The sequence below is a fragment of the Peromyscus leucopus genome, chromosome 9 (assembly GCF_004664715.2).
Source record: "Peromyscus leucopus breed LL Stock chromosome 9, UCI_PerLeu_2.1, whole genome shotgun sequence".
Taxonomy (NCBI): Eukaryota; Metazoa; Chordata; class Mammalia; order Rodentia; family Cricetidae; genus Peromyscus; species Peromyscus leucopus.
Window position 1 is genome coordinate 94,804,142 of NC_051070.1, and position 18,124 is coordinate 94,822,265.

The 18,124-nt window shown below is 43.0% G+C and overlaps 1 protein-coding gene across 5 annotated transcripts in view; it reads left to right on the top strand.

Moving 5' to 3' along the window:
- Positions 1 to 18,124, top strand: part of Thrb (thyroid hormone receptor beta) — a 368,908-nt gene that overhangs the window by 140,769 nt on the left and 210,015 nt on the right. For 4 of the 5 annotated variants that reach the window (XM_028875676.2, XM_028875677.2, XM_028875674.2 and 1 more), the window contains exon 2: positions 11,923 to 11,986. The gene's annotated coding sequence lies outside the window, so the exon portion shown is untranslated. Of the gene's footprint in view, positions 1 to 11,922; positions 11,994 to 18,124 lie in introns of all 5 variants that reach the window. The other variant, XM_028875678.2, reaches the window with a different exon arrangement.

The window sequence follows — 18,124 nt, forward strand, 5'->3', positions numbered from 1 at the left end:
ATTTCATATGTATGCATGCATGGTTTGCACATGCTGTCATTCTGTAAGATAGATTTCTTGCCATGTTCATGCTAAGGAAAAACTGAGAATCATTGTTTTGGGGGCCCAAAGTTAAGGCTGAGTGTTCCAGAAGCCAATGGAGAGAGGAAGGAGAGGGTAATTAGACAAATCTGTTTCTTCCAATATTACTTATCTATAAAGGATTTGGGATAGTATATCAATAAAAGTGTCATAGTTTTCTAAATGTAATGTTATGTTTTATATTTCCAACTCAGTTTTCATGTTGATTTCACATCCAGTGATCTGGCCTAATTCACTTATTACTTTTAATAACTCCTCGTGACTATTTTGTTTTACTCATACACAATTATGAAGCCAAAGATAAGAGTAACTTCATCTCTTCCTTTCTTTGGTCTTGTTTTCACTTTTTGCAGTGTGTGGAACCTCTGTTCAAGAGGTAGCTCTAGAAAGTATGTAAAATGCTTGCTACAGAGCACCGAGGTGAAGAAAGAGCCCTTCCTATACTATTAGGCTGTACCTGGGAGAGCCCCAGTTGAGTCCCATTGAGTGGTCTTTAAGGATCTCTACAAAATGTCCATGGGTCCAGGCTGGGAGAGGCATAGGAAATCACAGCCTTCATTATACTTACAGGTTCAAGAGGAGCCACATTGGGGAGCCCCAAGGAAGCAGGCTCAGCCAGGCAGATGGGGAGCCCAGGGAGAGTGGAGCCCTGTGAACAAGGGGCATGCTGGGATCCAGCATGGAATGTACAGGCAAATGGTATGACTGTGTATTCCTGGTGAATTTAAATGTCTTTAGGGCACTGTCAAGAGAGGTGGAGAAAGACAACTTGGGACAGGGCCCAGCCTCCTCATGCTGCTGTTCCTGGTCATCTGGACAGAGAAGGGACAGGTTGTTGGTAGCCCCTGAGGTAATAAGCAACTGGACAACACTGTATGGGACACCAAGCTGGAGTGGGTGCATGCACATCTTCCTGCCGTCACACAGTTAGCAGCATCTACACATTTGATACCACACAACTTCCTCCTGGTACACTTAACATTGTCTGATTTCCACTACACGTTATTCTGGATAAAATTATTAGAGCCAAATTACCATGTGAGGGAACATATTCTGTGTGGTTTTACCCTTTGAAGCTTCTTCAGACTGACCTGTCTGCCACCCAGTGCAGAGCAAACTGGTTCAGTGTACATGCTGTGTATTCTATAGTTGTTGGCCATATGTTCTCCACAGATGGAGGCAGACGGATTTGATGGTTACATTCCTATTCCCACACCTGTACCTTCCCCAGCTGCCGCATGCTTCTACCTGCCGTAGAGACTGTATGTGGGTCTCCCATAGAACACGGCAGATTTTCCAGCCTCTGGCTTAATCCCAGAAATGCTGACTTTCTAGGTCTACGGCTTCATAAATGAGAATTAGATCCTTGTGTGTTCCTACAATTTTCTCCTTTATTGCTGTGAAATACCTATTTTTATTTCAAACAATGTCTCCTGTTATTAAGCTCATGGTGATTGGTACTAATATAACAATTTCTTAATATTTTTGGTCTACTTTTTTTCTTGAAAATTTTAGGTCCTGTGTCTCATTTAAGCACCACTTAGCTGAAACTTTTTAAAGAATTTAGCCTATGGTATTTTATGAAATCACTGCTATATTTGAATTAGAGTCTATTTGCTGTTTCGGGTTTTTTTTTTTTTTTTTTTTTGGTTTTTCGAGACAGGGTTTCTCTGTGTAGCTTTGCGCCTTTCCTGGAACTCTATTTGTAGACCAGGCTGGCCTCGAACTCACAGAGATCTGCTTGGCTCTGCCTCCCGAGTGCTGGGATTAAAGGCATGTACCATCACCGCCCGGCTATGTTTCAGGTTTTTTTTTTTTTCTCTTTGCTCCAACGCTCTCCTCCTCCTCTTCCTCCTCCTCCTCTTATTCTTATTCTTATTCTTGCTCTTGTTCTTGTTCTTATTCTTATTCTTTCTCTTCTACTTCTTCTTCTCCCCTCCTCTTCATTATTTTGACTTAATGGAGCATTTCACCTCTGTTGGCTTGCTATTTGTTTATTCTTTTACTCTTTTTTAGTGGTTAACCTAGAAATTGCTAATTATATCATTAATTCGTTAGTGCTGTTTCTAAGTTGTGGTTTGGATGACTTTCCAGAAAAATGCTAAGGATTGGAATGCCCTCCTTCTGTGTCATTGCCTCTGATTTCAATGTTGCATGCATGGTAATCCCCCGAGACACTGCGGAGTATTGTCTGCTGCAGCTGGGCTTATTTAGACAAGGCCTGTTCACCCTTTGCTGCTGGTTAACACTGTCCATCAGGCCCCAGCCTGGGGTTCTTTTTCTCTGCCAAAAGTATACTTCTGAATATTATTGTTGCTGTTGTTATTATTATTATTATTATTATTATTATTATTATTAAGCTATGATGGTGGCAAGTATCCCAGGACAGCTTCCTGAGAAAGGGTATCTGTCATCTTCACTTTGAAACAGGCATATTAAGGTCAAGTTGACACAAATTGGATGTATTTGAAACAGACAATTCTCCTGTTAAGACATTATGATGTTGCCACAGAAGATACAATGTTTAATTTCCCAAGCCCCTATCTGATGCTCCAGATAAGGAGCATAGCTTTAGGGACTCTTGAGAAGTGCCCCGTGGTATGGGCATGGTACGCAACCATCCAAATACTTGGTCCTTCTCTGAGCCCATGTCATCCTGACAGAAACCAGGACCTTAGGCTTTGTGAATTTCAGTATTTAATTAATTCAGTTGAATCCCATCACAACTCTGAGCCTGGTAGCATTAATTCCCCCATTTTACAGTGGTGGTGTCTGAGACACAGAGCATTTAGCTATACTACATATAGCCCTGGTGGTCACTGAACTGTCTAATGGTAAAGGTAAAGATCTTCCCCCTGGGGACTTGCCAGTGGCGCTGTATCAAGCACAGATGTGTTATGTTCAACCTATTGGTGCTATTTCCAGCGTGGATGATTTAGAAAATGCAGTTGAGTATACAGAATAAAACAGAAACCATTGGCCACCCACCTCCCCAATTTTACAATTAATTGTCTCTCCCTCCAGCATTTTCCTGTTATAAATGGCACCATGTGGACATCTATGTCACAAAGACCACATATGATCATTTCTTTCAGATGAATTCTTAGAAGTAGACATGCCTAATAAAAGAGCGTATAGACATGTCAGGCTTCTGAAGCACTCACTGACTGTTGATATGCTGCTGGTGGGGAGGGTCAGGAGGAGGACACCCCGGAAGTGGATGAAGATCAAAAGACCAAAATGACAGAGGGGATATCCCAGTATATGAGCACAGCCCAACAGCCCCTAAGGGTCATTCAGCTTGAGAATTCTGTAGTTTAGATCTGTTTTGTCTCCAAAAACAGAGGAAACTTTTAAAATGTTTGAATAAGTAGCTCCATGTCTGCAGATAGTGTGGAGGACAGTGATTTTAGGGGTTGTCCACATGTCTGTTCTCCCATCCATGCGTCTGTCCATCTGTCATCTGTCTTTGCTTTGCTTGATGTTGCTTTGGCTAAGATGCTATTTGCTGGGTAAAGGCAATCCTCGTAAAGCGTGTTCTTGTGTCTAATCTAGACCAACAAGCTGGGGCCCAGCTTCTGCTCCTGCCGCTTTCCAGGTAGCAGTCTCCCTGCCACACTCTGATCACAAAACCTCCGGGTGGCCCTCCAGGGTAGTGAATGCCATCTTTGTTGAAAGGGGTAGGAGGGAGAATAATACACTCTACCTAAGAGAAAAGATGGTAAACTAATGCTGTGATTCCATTGCTCTTGGAAAAGGAACAATAAATGACAGCAAAGTGACCAGCTTGATACCTGCACGGATGAATTTCCCAGCGGAAGAGATGTGTTGAGAGAGGAGAGTGAGGATTTGATCGCTGCCTTTCAGTTTTCCTATTGTCAGTCACTGTACAAAGGCTAGCTTGACAAACCGCGGTGTCCTGTGTTAATTGAACAGCCTGTTCTTTTGAGGCTGATGTTGAGGGGAGCAGGGGAAGTCCTCGTGTTGATGGGGACAGTCACAGTCACCTCATTCATGAGTTGAAAAATTAAAGAAAAAACTTGGTGCATATGACTGTCCTTATTATAGATCTGTTCTGATGGTGATTCTGATCTTTTCAAATGTCAGAAACACATCCCTAAAGTTAGGAAACCAGTGACATTCAAATGTCAACCCAATGGTCACCACACTTTGAAAGGCAGATGGTTTAAAGTAATACTGTGTGCCCACTTACGCTTGACTGAGGGTAGGAATTTGTAGAATAGTCAAGATGCTGCCCATCATTGATTGTGATGACAGTGCTGATTTAAACCCTCAGTGGAATAGTTTGATAATCAAATAAGTTTTCATGCATGAAAAATATCCTGCCTCAGACAGCTTCATCCATCTCTACATTATCTTCTCATGCTGACACCAAGGTGATTCATGAACATGGGTATGAGGAAGCTTGTGACCCAACTGTATGTAACTGACTCTCCCATGTGTGATAAATGTGAATATAAATGCACATCTACGGTCAGATTGCAGTATGTAATACTGTCAAATATAAACACTTATCAATACTTCATTCTTCTGAAATAAAAGGGTAGATATCATAACAAATACAAAGTGCCCCCCAGGACAAAGCCTGGCGACCTGAGGTCCAGACTAGGGAAGGATGTGCAGTCTGTGTTTGAACTTAGCAGTGGCAGAAGAGGTTGTGTTGGATTTGTGTGTCTGTGTTGGACATGGAAGGGGCACATTTTTGCCTCATGTTCATCTAGGAACCGTTTTAGCATAAGAAATACTACAGTGTTTTGGAAACATGAGTTGCTCCCCTCAAGTTGTCAAGGGAAGGAAGAAATCGGCAGACAGCGACAGCCCACAGTCGAACCTTCCAGGCTCTCTTGAATTTGTTTCATTTCTGTCAAATTCATCCAGTTCATTTGTGTAGACTTTTCCTTGTAACTGTTGTAATGTTGTATCTGTTTTTATGTCCATTCCCATGACTGCTGGCATGTTTTTGATCCTCATTAAAAGAATTAAAATGGAAGCTTTCTCCATTACTTTCTTTATTCTGATGCTTAAAATTTCTGATGGGGTCAGGAGTCATTAAGCCCATTGAGACCCCTGTGAAAACCATGCTCCATCTCTCTGAAAACTGCATGCTTGCACCAATGCCTACAAATTAGTTAAGGAGGGCTGTAGGTTCCATAGGGTCCACCCTTAAGAGTTTCTAGTTTATCTATCATCAGTGTCTTCCTCAAATTGGATATGAAGTAATGATCCTGGTGTATAATTTGGATAGCATTACTCCCTGGTCCAAACCATTACATGCCCTGTTGACTTCAGGACACAAACCTAGTCTCCCTGGTAGAATCCCAAACCGCAAAGCTTATTTTTGCCTTTGTAACATCACCTACTATATCCCCAAGCTTTGCCCTCCCAAACCAGAATGCCCTACTCACTCTCCCTCCAGGATTCTCAGGCCTTTGCTCTACAAGGACCACTGCACAGTCCTCTCCCTGGCCTCCCTGCCTGGACCCAACCCCACTTCTGGCTGAGTCTGAGCCAGTTCTCCATCATGTTCATGGCTGCTACAGTTAGCCCTAAAGGGGACGTTGTGTGGGCCTGGTAGATGGTGACAGTCTGAACACTCTCAGATTCCTTCTCGGCCCTCCCCTTCTTACTAACAGGCAGCCTCCCGAGCTTGTGTATCTTCGAGATTCAGTCATTGTGAGGAGGAGGAGGGAGTAAGAAAACTGGAAAGAAAAAGGAACCCAGGCTCTGATTTCTTCACTTTCTCTTATCTCTAGGATGACCATTTCATCTCTTCTGGGGCTCCAGATCTTAGTGGGCAGGCCCATAGAGCTGTCAGTTTCCACAAAGTAAACCTGGGCCACAAGCCTGGCCCCAGTATCCACCCCTTCATTGACAATCACCATCACCATCATCATCATCATCATCATCATCATCATCATCATCTTACTTGTTTATGTGTATGTGTGTGTGCACGTGCGTGCGTGCGTGCGTGCGTGTGTGTGTGTGTGTGTGTGTGTGTGTGTGTGTGTGTGTGTGCACTCATGCCACAGTGCACATTGCTCTGAGGATATTTCAGGGGCCAGCTATTTCCTTCCACCATGTTGGTTTCAGGAGAAAACACAGGTTGGCAGCAAACACCTCGATCTGCTGAGCCATCTTACCAGCCCTCCATTCCTCCATTCTCTCTCCTCAATCAGAGAGGGCATGCTACCATCGCTGGACCCTCGATATTTCATTCCCCATCTTTTGACTAAGTTTTACTGTGCCTGTATATTCCTTTTTCTATGTGGTGCTTCTGTTTAACTTGGCTTATCTTTAGATCCTGCGTAAATCTTTCCTGATCCAGTGACATTTGGCAGGTATTTGCCAAATTTATTACCTGGGTTTAGACTGTCTCCCGTGTCGGCATCCCTTAGTATAATAGATAAGCTCTCTATCAGTTAGTAGTGCTCAGTGATAGTATCTGGTCTTCCTTGGTCAGTAACAAATTATCTCCAGACCTAGAAGCTTGAAACAATTAGCATTTATGAGTTCATGGGTCCAAAGGTTAGCAGGGTGGGTCTTTTGGTCCAACTGGGGCTCTCTTGGGATTCTATGGGCAACAGGAGCTGGATAGCGCTATCATCTTGGCTTTGTGGAGCTAGTTAACGTGAACTATTTCCACTGTATCATTGCTACCCAGGAGAAGCAAGGTCAGGCATGTCCCCAAGGTAATGATGGGGCAACAGAAAGACACTTAAATGGAGCAAGAACTCTCTCAAACTTCTGTGTGAGCATGTCTGATGAAATTCTATGGAGCAAAAAAAGTCATGTGATCAAAAATAAGCTTGAAGGGGATAGGGGGAAAGACAGCTCCTTCACTGAGCAGTGAGGGAATGTGATGAAGGCTTAGTGGGGGGGGTGTACATTATCACAGTATTAGGTATTTGAAACCTTCAAAAGGTAAGTGTCATGCCAGTTAACAAAAAGAAAAGAAAAAATTAGAAAAACAATCTGTACCACCCAGGTTTTAGAAAGCAAAGGCAAAAGAGTAAGAATTTCTCTTAAAACTGTAAGGCATTGACATAGCCGAACAGAGGGGTCTGTGAGCCTAGGAGAGAGCGAAAAGAGCACGCCACTGGGGGAAGGTAGGAAAGGAAGGAGAGGGCAGAAAGCTTGGAGGGGTGAGGGGAGGTCACAGAATAAGAAAAAGAAAAATTAAAAAAGGAGTGTATCAAAAAATCACAGGTGGTCAAGAATGCTCACTGCTCTGTAGAGGACCTGAGTTTGGCCCCAACACCCACATTAGAACCACACAACCACCTGTAACTCCAGCTCCTGGGGATCTGACACCCTTCTGCTTCTCTCGGGGGTGGGGGGAAACAGGACATTCAGGCTTCATACATGACTGGAACAACCTCTCCAGTCCATCCAGAAATGGCAATCTCAATGTAAAAGGGGCAATTGCCATTAAACAGATTGTCCTGTACCATACCTTATATGTGTGAGAGTTGGAAACTCTGCAATGTATATAAGACATGGTGCTAAGAAAAGACCTCACTGGCTTCTGCAGTGTGACTGTGTGCTGGTGTGAGGGAACACAGTGTGACTGTGTGCTGGTGTGAGGGAATGCAGTGTGACTGTGTGCTGGTGTGAGGGAATGCAGTGTGACTGTGTGCTGGTGTGAGGGAACACAGTGTGACTGTGTGCTGGTGTGAGGGAACACAGTGTGACTGTGTGCTGGTGTGAGGGAATGCAGTGTGACTGTGTGCTGGTGTGAGGGAACACAGTGTGACTGTGTGCTGGTGTGAGGGAACACAGTGTGACTGTGTGCTGGTGTGAGGGAACACAGTGTGACTGTGTGCTGGTGTGAGGGAATGCAGTGTGACTATAAAAATAAAAATGGCCGGTGGTGGCACACGCCTTTAGTCCCAGCACTCGGGAGGCAGAGGCAGGCGGAGTTCGAGGCCAGCCTGGTCTACCAAGTGAGTTCCAGGAAAGGCGCAAAACTGCACAGAGAAACCCTGTCTCGAAAAACCAAAAAAAAAAAAAAAAAAAAAAAAAAAAGTAAAAAGACTTAGCAAACCCCTTAAAAACAGAAACAAAAGGAACATACACTGTTCACAGACTTTGGTCTACCTCAGGTGAGAGCTGAGAGACTAAAGATGCATAAGATGCATAGATAGATAAACAGATGGACAGAGAGGATTGATTTTTGATTAACCAGATGTGATGGTCCAAACCTTTCATCCCAGCACTCAGGAGGCAGAAACAAGCCACTCTGTATGTTTGAGACCAGCCTAGTTTACATAGCCAGGTCTAGGCTACATAGGGAGACTGTGGCTCAAAATAAATAAGCAAATAACTTAGATATAATTTAACCCTTTCAAAGCTTGGTAGTAAAATTACATGTTGTATAATTGCTAGTTTCTTCTGTGTTGTTTTGTTTGTTCACAGTTCTGCCCTCCCCTGAAATAGATCAAATGAAGAGCTCTTTATAACAGATTTGTGAACCAAGTTAAAGACGCTTTATTTCTCCTTTACCCTCCAATTTGCATTAATTGGGAGCAGCCGTGAAACAGTGCCAACCTCACCTCAGGTCAGATGACTAAACAAAATAAACCGCTTCACGCCCACAAATAAATGTACCCCAAGTTGGAATGTGAATCAGTTACAAAACAGTATTCTGTTGAAGCTACAAAATAGCCACACTAGTAACATATTTGTGCCCCAATTTTAAAAGGTGTAAAAGACACACATTCTAAATTACAGTTGTTCCAGGAAAGGCTTTTCATTATGATTTTGGCCAGTCTCCTTTGAGCTCTGAGCAAATTCTCAATTCCCTGTTTTCTAAAGAGAAGAGTTAAAACCAGATGTGTTTAGATTGGGAGGGTCTGGCTTCAACTCCCTTCTTTAGCTGGCCTTCAGCACAGCCAAGTCACCATTGAGCTTGTCTCCTGGATTGACTCGAATGAGGTTGCTTCTCAGGAACACACCATGAAAGAGATGCTGTCTGTGTTACACAGATTCTGGAGGCCACTTCCATGGCACCCAAATCTCATGTTCTTAACAGTTTTGACTTTAAAACTAAAGCTCGTTCTCAGCGGCATTCAGAAAAAGCCTGTGACATCAGACTCCCCAGGTGGAAACGCTCACCAGTGTCTGCTTCACTCTGCCTCCCCTTTCTGAATATGGAAAACAAGCCTGTTAATACTGTATGTCTCATGTGGTCACTGTGAGGTCTAATGCATGTGAAATTATTACTACAAACCATAAAGTTACTTAGTAATAGTTTATGAATCAAGTTGTTACCTATGGCTCCTGCACTCTGGAGTCTGGGGCAGAAGACAGAAGGTTCTGAGACAGCCTGGACCATATAGTGAGTTCCAGGCTGGTCTTGGGTACAGCATGGGACCTGTCTTGAAAAGAACAAAGTAAAATAAAAATAAAAAAAAATTTTAATGTGAATTACGTGAGGCTTTATATTGTTTCCATGTAACCAAGTTCAAATCTATTCCTTAGAGTCTAAATCAGAATTAAGTTATTGAATTAAATTATATCCATATATATATATTGAAGTTTGATATTGTTTCTACAAAAGGCACTGTTTATTTTTAGATATTAATGTCAAAGCTAAGAGTATGCATGTACTTAAAACTGCAGTAAAACCAAACAGCTCCAAACACAAGCCTCTTGGCTCTATTGACTTCTTCTTTGGAAATGCTTTAAGAATGCAGCATGCTTCTCCATGCCTTGGTGTCTAGCCCAATACTATCAGCTTTTCTACTCATAGTGAGTTCAAATTGGAGGTTTTAGATTAGAAGGTTTACGGCAAGAGCAGCAGAAAGGGATTTTGTAGAAAATGGGTGAATACAATTTCAGAGTCATCTTTAATGGTTTTCAAGTAAAAGATGTTAGCAATAAATTTTAATAAATTATAATAAGTATGTGTTGCTTGTATATGCATGGCATGTGTGTTCTGCATGGAGGCATACTGTGGATGAACCTTCATGAAGACAAGATGAGGCCTTATCAAAAAGCCCTGAGTGGGGCAGTAGAGAAAATCTGCACATGCATTGCACACTGTTGAGTGACCAGGAATCCCTTTAATGTGAGAAACAGAGCTTTTCTGGTGTTGTAAACACAGGGTCACAGGGCGAAGGGACAGTAACTGAGTATTTGTGCATTGTGATGGGGAGAGCTCTTGTCCATACTGTGGAAATGGAGGGAGGGAAGGAGGGACTGAAAGGGTCTGTCGTAGAGGGCCAGAAGTGATTAAAGTACATTCATGCATGTAGACAATATAGCAAAGCCCAGAACTTTGTACGCTTAGTGTATGTGGTTTAAAATAAAAATTAGACGAAGACATGCAGAGACAGAAAGTCACATCACACAGTAAATCTAAAATGCCCAGGTTGTGACGATGGCTCAGTGACTGGACTTCTTGCAAGAATGAGGAGCTGAGCTCGGGGTTCATGGTATCCTGTGAAAAGCTGGGCATGGTGTGCACGGGAGTCACCCCTGCACTGCAGGAATTGTTTTATCACGAGATGAACGAGCATAACCTGTGCTGGAAATGGTCTGCCTTTCTAGGTGTTCTTAGGGACATAGTGGTTTTTACTTTGGGGCTCTTTTGCTCTTCTCCATGACCCTTCCCACAAGGTCAGGGGACCAGCCCATCCCCGGCCAAGGAACCTTGGAAGATACACTGAGACGAATATGCTTGAGTCTAAAGTAGGTAGGAGAGGGAGCTTCTTGGTGAGCTTAATCAGCACATGACAGTTTTGTAATAGAAGGTTTATGACACATACCAGTGCAAGCAAAACTACCAAAACCCAAGCCAAGCAATGGTGGCTCACTTTTGTAATCCCAGGACTCATAACACTGAGGCAGGAGGATCACCATGAGATTGGGTCCAACCTGGACTATAGACCGAGTTCAAGGACAGCCTAGGCTACAAAAAATGAGACCTTGTCACAAAAAAACAAAACACAAAAATCACCCATAAGCACACGGTTGTGATGGATACATAGATATTTTTGTGAATACAAACCAAACAAACAAAGACTGGCAATTTGTACATCAACTTATGAGCCAGGATTGGGGCGGGTTATCAAGGAAATTATACCAGCACTCTTTTCATTGTTTTGGTGAAACATACGAAAGGTGGGAAAAAAGCCGTCTTCAGTTGTGGCTGTTGGGAATCCAGATATCTATGCTTCTGACCTGTGACTTCTGAGTTCCCTACAACAATCACAAAAAGTGTAAGGCTGGAGCTGTCAGACTTAGACGCTGGTGCTGCCCCGATTGCCGTCCGTCCGCTTCCAGCAGGTGCCACCTTGTGTTTCTATCAGCAGAAAGTGTCCCCCATAGGCCACACAGGATAAACTCTCCAGGCATCTCCACTTTGGGCTGAGACGAGGCCCCATGCAGCGCCCTCTAACTTGCACCAGCACACGGGTGCTGCCTCATCCCCAGGAATAGGAAACGGCCTCTCATTAGCATACAATCTCCCATCTCCTGTAGGTTCTTATTCGCCTCTTCCCAGGCTGGGAATGTAAAACTCTTGGGTGTTGTTCTTGAAGCCCCATAGAAAAGCAGGTCTTTGGGAGGCAGGAAGGTTGTCGCCCGCCTGAGCTCTGTGATTACAACCTAGTGTTTAGTCTCTTCCCATGAAACTATGTCCAGTTCAGAATGAGATTTCATCTAAGTCCATTTGCATTTATTCAAAATCGGAGACAGCTCTGAAACCCAACCCCATTTAAAGACAGGAATAAGAGCAGGTACTGATTAATCAAATGTTGGGGAACTTAAATCTAAAAGACCATTTATATTTCTCTTCTTGTGTTTCCTCTCTCCCAGATCTGTGGTTTCCATCTCGTCGGAGGACCTGTGTGGTACCAAGCTTCACACATGACTTAATAAGGTCAGAGGTCAGCCTTGCTTGCTGTTTGCACTTGTGGTTATTTTTGCTGTTAGTTGACCCTTTTAACTTCAAACTTGTGGCATTGCCACTTTTTTAAAAAATTCATTTAGCGTAACTGAGGTGGGTAGTCCTGAGAAGTATAAGGTATTGCGTGGCTAGAACTCTATCCAGGAAAAGAAATGGGTAAATTTGCTCGGGAAGAATGGCAGTTTCAGAATACTGGATGGAAAGAACCGTTCCTTTTTTTTTCACAAGAGAATTGGGCCTGAAGAATCTGATCCCATCTCAAGTATCTTTTCCTTGAGTGCTTAGAAAAAAAGCCCAAGAATTAGATAAGCCTTGGCTAGAGCAAGCAGAGAGGGGTGAGCAGGTGCAGGTGGATGGCGGTTTCCTGGGTTTGCTGATAAGTCCTCTGGACCGCCCCTCATCCTAGAGGAGTGCGGTAATAACAATCGCCCTGTTTGGAATGCTGGGCTCTAATTATGAAGCCGGTTTGTTTTCATCATTAGAACAACAGTTTCCTTGTGTCTCGTCTGCCTCTAAGGCTTTGTCGGCACTCTCCTTTCTGTGTTTAGTATTTTTAGCCGTTTAAAAACTCACCATTAAAAAAAAGACAAGAAAGGCTTTCTGCTTTCTGGCCGTGGGTAGTGTGCAGGCCTGGCCTGGGTCTGCTGGAGTCTGGGGAAGGAAGTACTGGCTGGCAGCAGCAGGGTCTTTTGAATGCTGTCTTTGTGCCTCCCTTGCCTTGGCCTCTGGCCTATTGTCTAGGCACCTTGGCTGGGCTGGTGCTGATAGTAACCAGTACTAATATTACAGTGCCCGGTGCCCAAGCCCTCCCTTGGGGGACCCAGGTCTGGCTGTCTCTGTTTCCTCTCCAGGGCTGCACCACTTTCTTATCAGAAAACAATATTGGAAATTTATGGACTGTCACAAAAAAGGGATCACTTAAGGATCTTGAGATTTGTGGTTCTGTAATATAAAATGCAATGATTAATATTTCCCATGCTGCTAACATAGATAGCTCTTTATTAACTAATTCCCCCTTTACCAAATGCAACTTTTCAGTGAACCCCAATTTGGACAACATGAAAAAGGACAGCTGTGCTGTTTGAGGATGAGAAGGGTAGCTATGAGCCTCCCACCTCGGCTTCTTCCTCGTCCCTCCCCCAGGCAAACTGGCATCTGAAGTCTTCTACCCCAATGCAAACCCCAGGGACCTCAGGATACCCACATTTCTGCAGGGTGGCCCTTTGATTTCAGACATAGAAGCCATGGAAGTTTCTCTACATGCTTAAAGCATGAAGCATTAGACCCAAAGGAGCAGTCTGTGAATCCATTGTTATATATTTCTGGAAAAGACTTGGACAATCTATAGAAATAGGAATTAGTGCAATCATGATTACCTCAGGGCGAAGGGGGAATTGGCCAGGGGCCAGAAGCACAAAGGACTTGTCTGGAATGACAGGGTGCTATACACCTTTCTAGAAGTGTGTCCCACGTGGCCTGTGTCAAAACTACCTGTGTACTCTAGCCTACAAAATTGTCATTCCATGAACAAAAATGATAAAGAGGAAAAGAGCATGAAAAATAAGCTAGGCCTTTACTGAATGAAAAGACCGTAGCCAGACCCTCACATCTGAACACCTTCTTAAAGCCCTGGGGCTACCTTGTGGCCCTGGTTCTCGGCAGTTTCTGAAGTTTGGGGAGACCTGCTGTCCATGCAGTGCCTTCTTTGCCCAATAATCACTCACCTAAAATAAGAGTAACAGCACCATAATTTTTCTTAATCTTCACTGCTCTTTGGGTGCTTTTCAATGGCTGTAAAATACAAGATTCTGTTCATCACCGCGGAGACTGAGATTGAAAAGTAGAGCTCTGTATTATCTATAAAACAGAAGCTCCTGGACTTTGCCACTTGTTCTTGGCTATCTACCTTCCCTGGCCCTGCACCCTGCTGTGACATTTGACCTTCTCTCAAGCCCCTTCCTCATCCTGAAATACATTAGACAACTCTCCTTAAATCTCTTCACGCCTTTGTTTAGAGTTTGGCAGTAAAATGCAAGGTGACCATTTGGGGTAGAATGCAGCTAAGGACTTAGACCAAGGAAGATGAGACTCAAGACCCACCTTGGGAAAACTGACGAGAAGCAGGCAAAGGTTTATGAGAAGGAAGTAAAGGGACCCATGAAGAGGCCTCAGGGAGCAGAGCAGGAAGGACATGAGATGCTCAAATGTCCCACCCAGCCTTTGAGACCATAGTACTTTTCTTCAGACAGGACAAACAGTCTGGGACTTGGAGAGATTTCCCAGCAAAGGACCAAAGCAAAGTCTACCCCCAACACATCCTCAGGAACACAAATTTAGTTCACTAATGAAGCTATGGTAAAACTGAATCATCTGTAAAACATTTTTTTAAATAACCAGAACATTTTTTAACCCACACATGCCGTACTTTGCCTGCACATGATGCAAATTTCCTAATCAAACCAAATTTAATTTAGCAGATTTTCTTCCAACCAGCTTAACGTGCATGAGAGCAGAAATGGAATTATGTAATATATGAATTGGAGCAGCATTTGCTCCCTTATGATTCCAGTTATTTCAAGTCATTAAGAGGCAACTTAACCAAATGGAAAATACCAAGCCAGAAAGTGCCTGTCTTCTCCACTGCAGTGACAGGGAATATTATCTGCCTAGAACCAGGGCTTTGGACATGCCCCACCCCCAAATCACACCCCTACCCTACTAGTGCAACCTGTGGTTTCAGTTATTCATGAATGAGAGTAAGCATAAAATGTCAATGGTTGATGTCTAGTCTATGGATATTTTCCCATTGATTTTATTTTTACCATTTAAATGATATACATAATATAACCAAGTTCAGCCAAGTGTGATGTCTTATACCTGTAATCTTAGCATTTGGGGGGATGAAGCAGAAGAATTCTCCATGAATTCAAGGCCAGCCTGGGCTAATAGTGAGTTACAGGCCAGCCTAGATTGCATAGTAAGATCCTATCTCAATACATATGTGTGTGTGTTTGTGTGTGTATGTGTATGTGTGTGTGTTACTATTATGTATTATATTTATATAACTATTATAATTATATATTTATTTTTACATAATATAATATTATGTAATATTTATATAATATATAATAGTATAAATATTTTTATACACACACAGGAAGATTAGGAAGACGGCATAGTCCAATAGTGAAGTGTTTCCTCTACAGCAGGAAGACCTGAGTTTGGTCCCTAGCATCTTCCTAAAATGTCAGACCAAGTGGCGGCATTTTAATCACATCTCTGGGAGGGAGACACAGGTAGGTCTTTAGGGCTCACTAGTTTGCCAGTTTAGATCTCAGTGAGAGATCCTGTCTCAAAGAACAAGGTGTATAGCTCCTGAGAAATGATACAAGAGGTTGACCACTGACTTCCACACATGAGCATGTAAGCACACAAATCCTCTCATATATGTATGTGTGTATGAGTGTATATATATATATATATATATACATATGCATACATATATATTATATGTATTGTGTTATATATGTATATATAATTAAATTCACAGACGTTGAGTGCAGAATGCTGGTCGCCAAAGCCTGGGGGAAGCCAGTAATAGGAAAATGCTATTAATGGACATGAAGTGTATGAGAATTATATCAATGGGTAAGAGAGTAAGCTGTAAACATCTGCAATACAACATTGTATACTATTCCTTTGCAGTTCCCAATACTATACTGTGCACATAACAAAAGGGTGGATTTCATATTAAGTGTTCAGACCACATTAAAATTAAATTAAAAATTAATGTAAGATGAAACAAGAAAAGTAAAGAAAATGAAGAAGACTGCTGTTCTGTAGAACAGTCTAGAACTCAAGCAGGCTGCTCGCAGGGACAAGATTGTGAAGTCTCCTCGTGGCCTTGCTTCCCACCAACTATGTCTCTCTCAGGATGAATGTCTCAAGGACTGTTTGAGCTTGCGTCTCTAATGTCTTTCCATTCTTCCTGGAGCCTCACCTACCTAACTTGCCCCCTACACCTGCTAGATCTGCTCTTGCTCTTGATTTTTTTAAGTAGCAGCCTGAACATATTCAAACAACACATTCCCGGAAAGCTTTTAACAAGGGGGGTATCCTGTTATGAGTTTTCCCCTTCCACTTTCCTCCAACTGTTTTCTCTAGTGTTGCTATTGAGATAAAAAAAAACAACCAAAGGCAGTCTAACAGGACAGCTACCACTTAATGCATCTTTCCAGGACAGGCCAGGAAGGTGGCAGGGAGCCATGACTGAAGACTTCACTACCCAGTGATAGAGCTGGCCTTAACTAGACCTGCCAATCTGAAACTAATCCATCTATCCTATCAGCTAATAGCTTTGTAAATAGCTAAATTTGCAAAGATAATTTAGAGACTGCCATAAGAGAAAACCATAAGAAAACTATAGCATGAACACAGTTTCTTTTTGTAGCAGGAGGCAGAGTTCTCTGATTATCAGAATGCTGACACTTTCTACATTGCTGTTCTGAGCAGTTGACTGCCTCCTCCAGACTTCTTGGTTCAATATTCCTGCTGGAGCTCTAGTTTTCACACAGGAATTCTAGACAACAGAAAAGATGGATGACTTGTGGAGGTTAAAAGCACCATGTGGTTTTTGTTTTGTTTTCCATTTTATGATCTTACCAGAATCCCAACCTTACAACTATCTACAGTGCCATCCACTGACTCCTAGCTGCAAAGGAGCTGGCCTGACAGACTGTGGAAGCTGGTCCTAAAGGAACATCCAGCCCCATAAGCCTGGTCCCATTTGGACAGCTGATGGAAGAGAGCTCTCTTCCAAGAGAGCAGGTGCATCAGCTACCTGCTTGTGCACTTTAAACCTCCGTAAAGAACGTATACTCATCTATCTGCATGAGTGATGGGTGCCTATTCATAAGCACGTGCATGTGTATCCAGGGACACCCATCTAGACATCAGCTAAGCTTTTAAAAAAACAATGTAGACAAATGAAAGTTTCCTGTCTCTTTCTAATCAGAAAATCACCAGGACTCCCATGATACAATTCATCAACAGCACATAAATAATGCATGGCTACAGACACACACACACACACACACACACACACACACACACACACACACACTCAACAAAAGCATAGCTGGACACACCACACATTTTCAAAAAAAGACCTTCACAGAGTCTCACCAGCAGCGAAGATTTCCAAACACTGACATGCCTGAGAATTGCCTGGAAAAAGCAAAGATAAGGAGGCAAAAGTACGGGCTTTTCAAGGGAAGAGGGGGGTAGTCAAGGAAAAGTCATAGGAAAGGAAAGACAGTCGAGGAATCGTCAAAAGAAACTAAAGGAGGTGTCAGGATGGGGAAGCAAGTGACTGTTTTTCCTCCTCTTCCTCACTGCCTCCTCCCCCACACCTTCCCGCTTTCCCTTCCTTTCCTATTCCTTCTTTCCTTCTCTCCCTTCCCTCCCTCCCACCTCCCCCATCTTTCCATTTTGGGAGCTATGGCTGCGTGAATTTGGCAACTATATTTTCATAAGCCATTCATTTTATAGGTTTCCAAATGACAAAGATTTATCCCAAACCATCATCACGTCCTTTCCGTTAAGCTCGAGGCAAGCAGGTGATGCTATTGTAGGTGATAGAATCAAGACCCGTCTGTGGTGTTGACAGGATGGAGCCAGAGCCCTCTTCATGCCTGTTTGGGATTCCTCCTCCCCTGTAGTACACAACACTCTCTGGTAAACACACTTCCCTTACATTGGAGATTCACAGGGCTGGGCAAAAATGACCCAAGTCCGTCAGTGCAAACTCTGTTGTTATTTGTGTTTAATGGTTTGGGCTCCTATGCACCACTTTATGTTATAAATCAGCTACGATCGTAGAATCCTGGATTTGTACTCATAACCCTTACATTTGCATTTTGGAAGTTGAATATTATCCTGTCGGCCCACCTACCCATGGCAAGGAGCAGGCTAGTTGCATCCACTGCCTGCAACTCCAGGTGTCTTTATGTAGCTTGCTGAGGCAGGTGCTGTGATTTCTGCTGTAATAGCCTAGATCACATCTCTAATTAAAGATAAATGCCTGTATGCTTGTATAGTAAAAGTATGAAG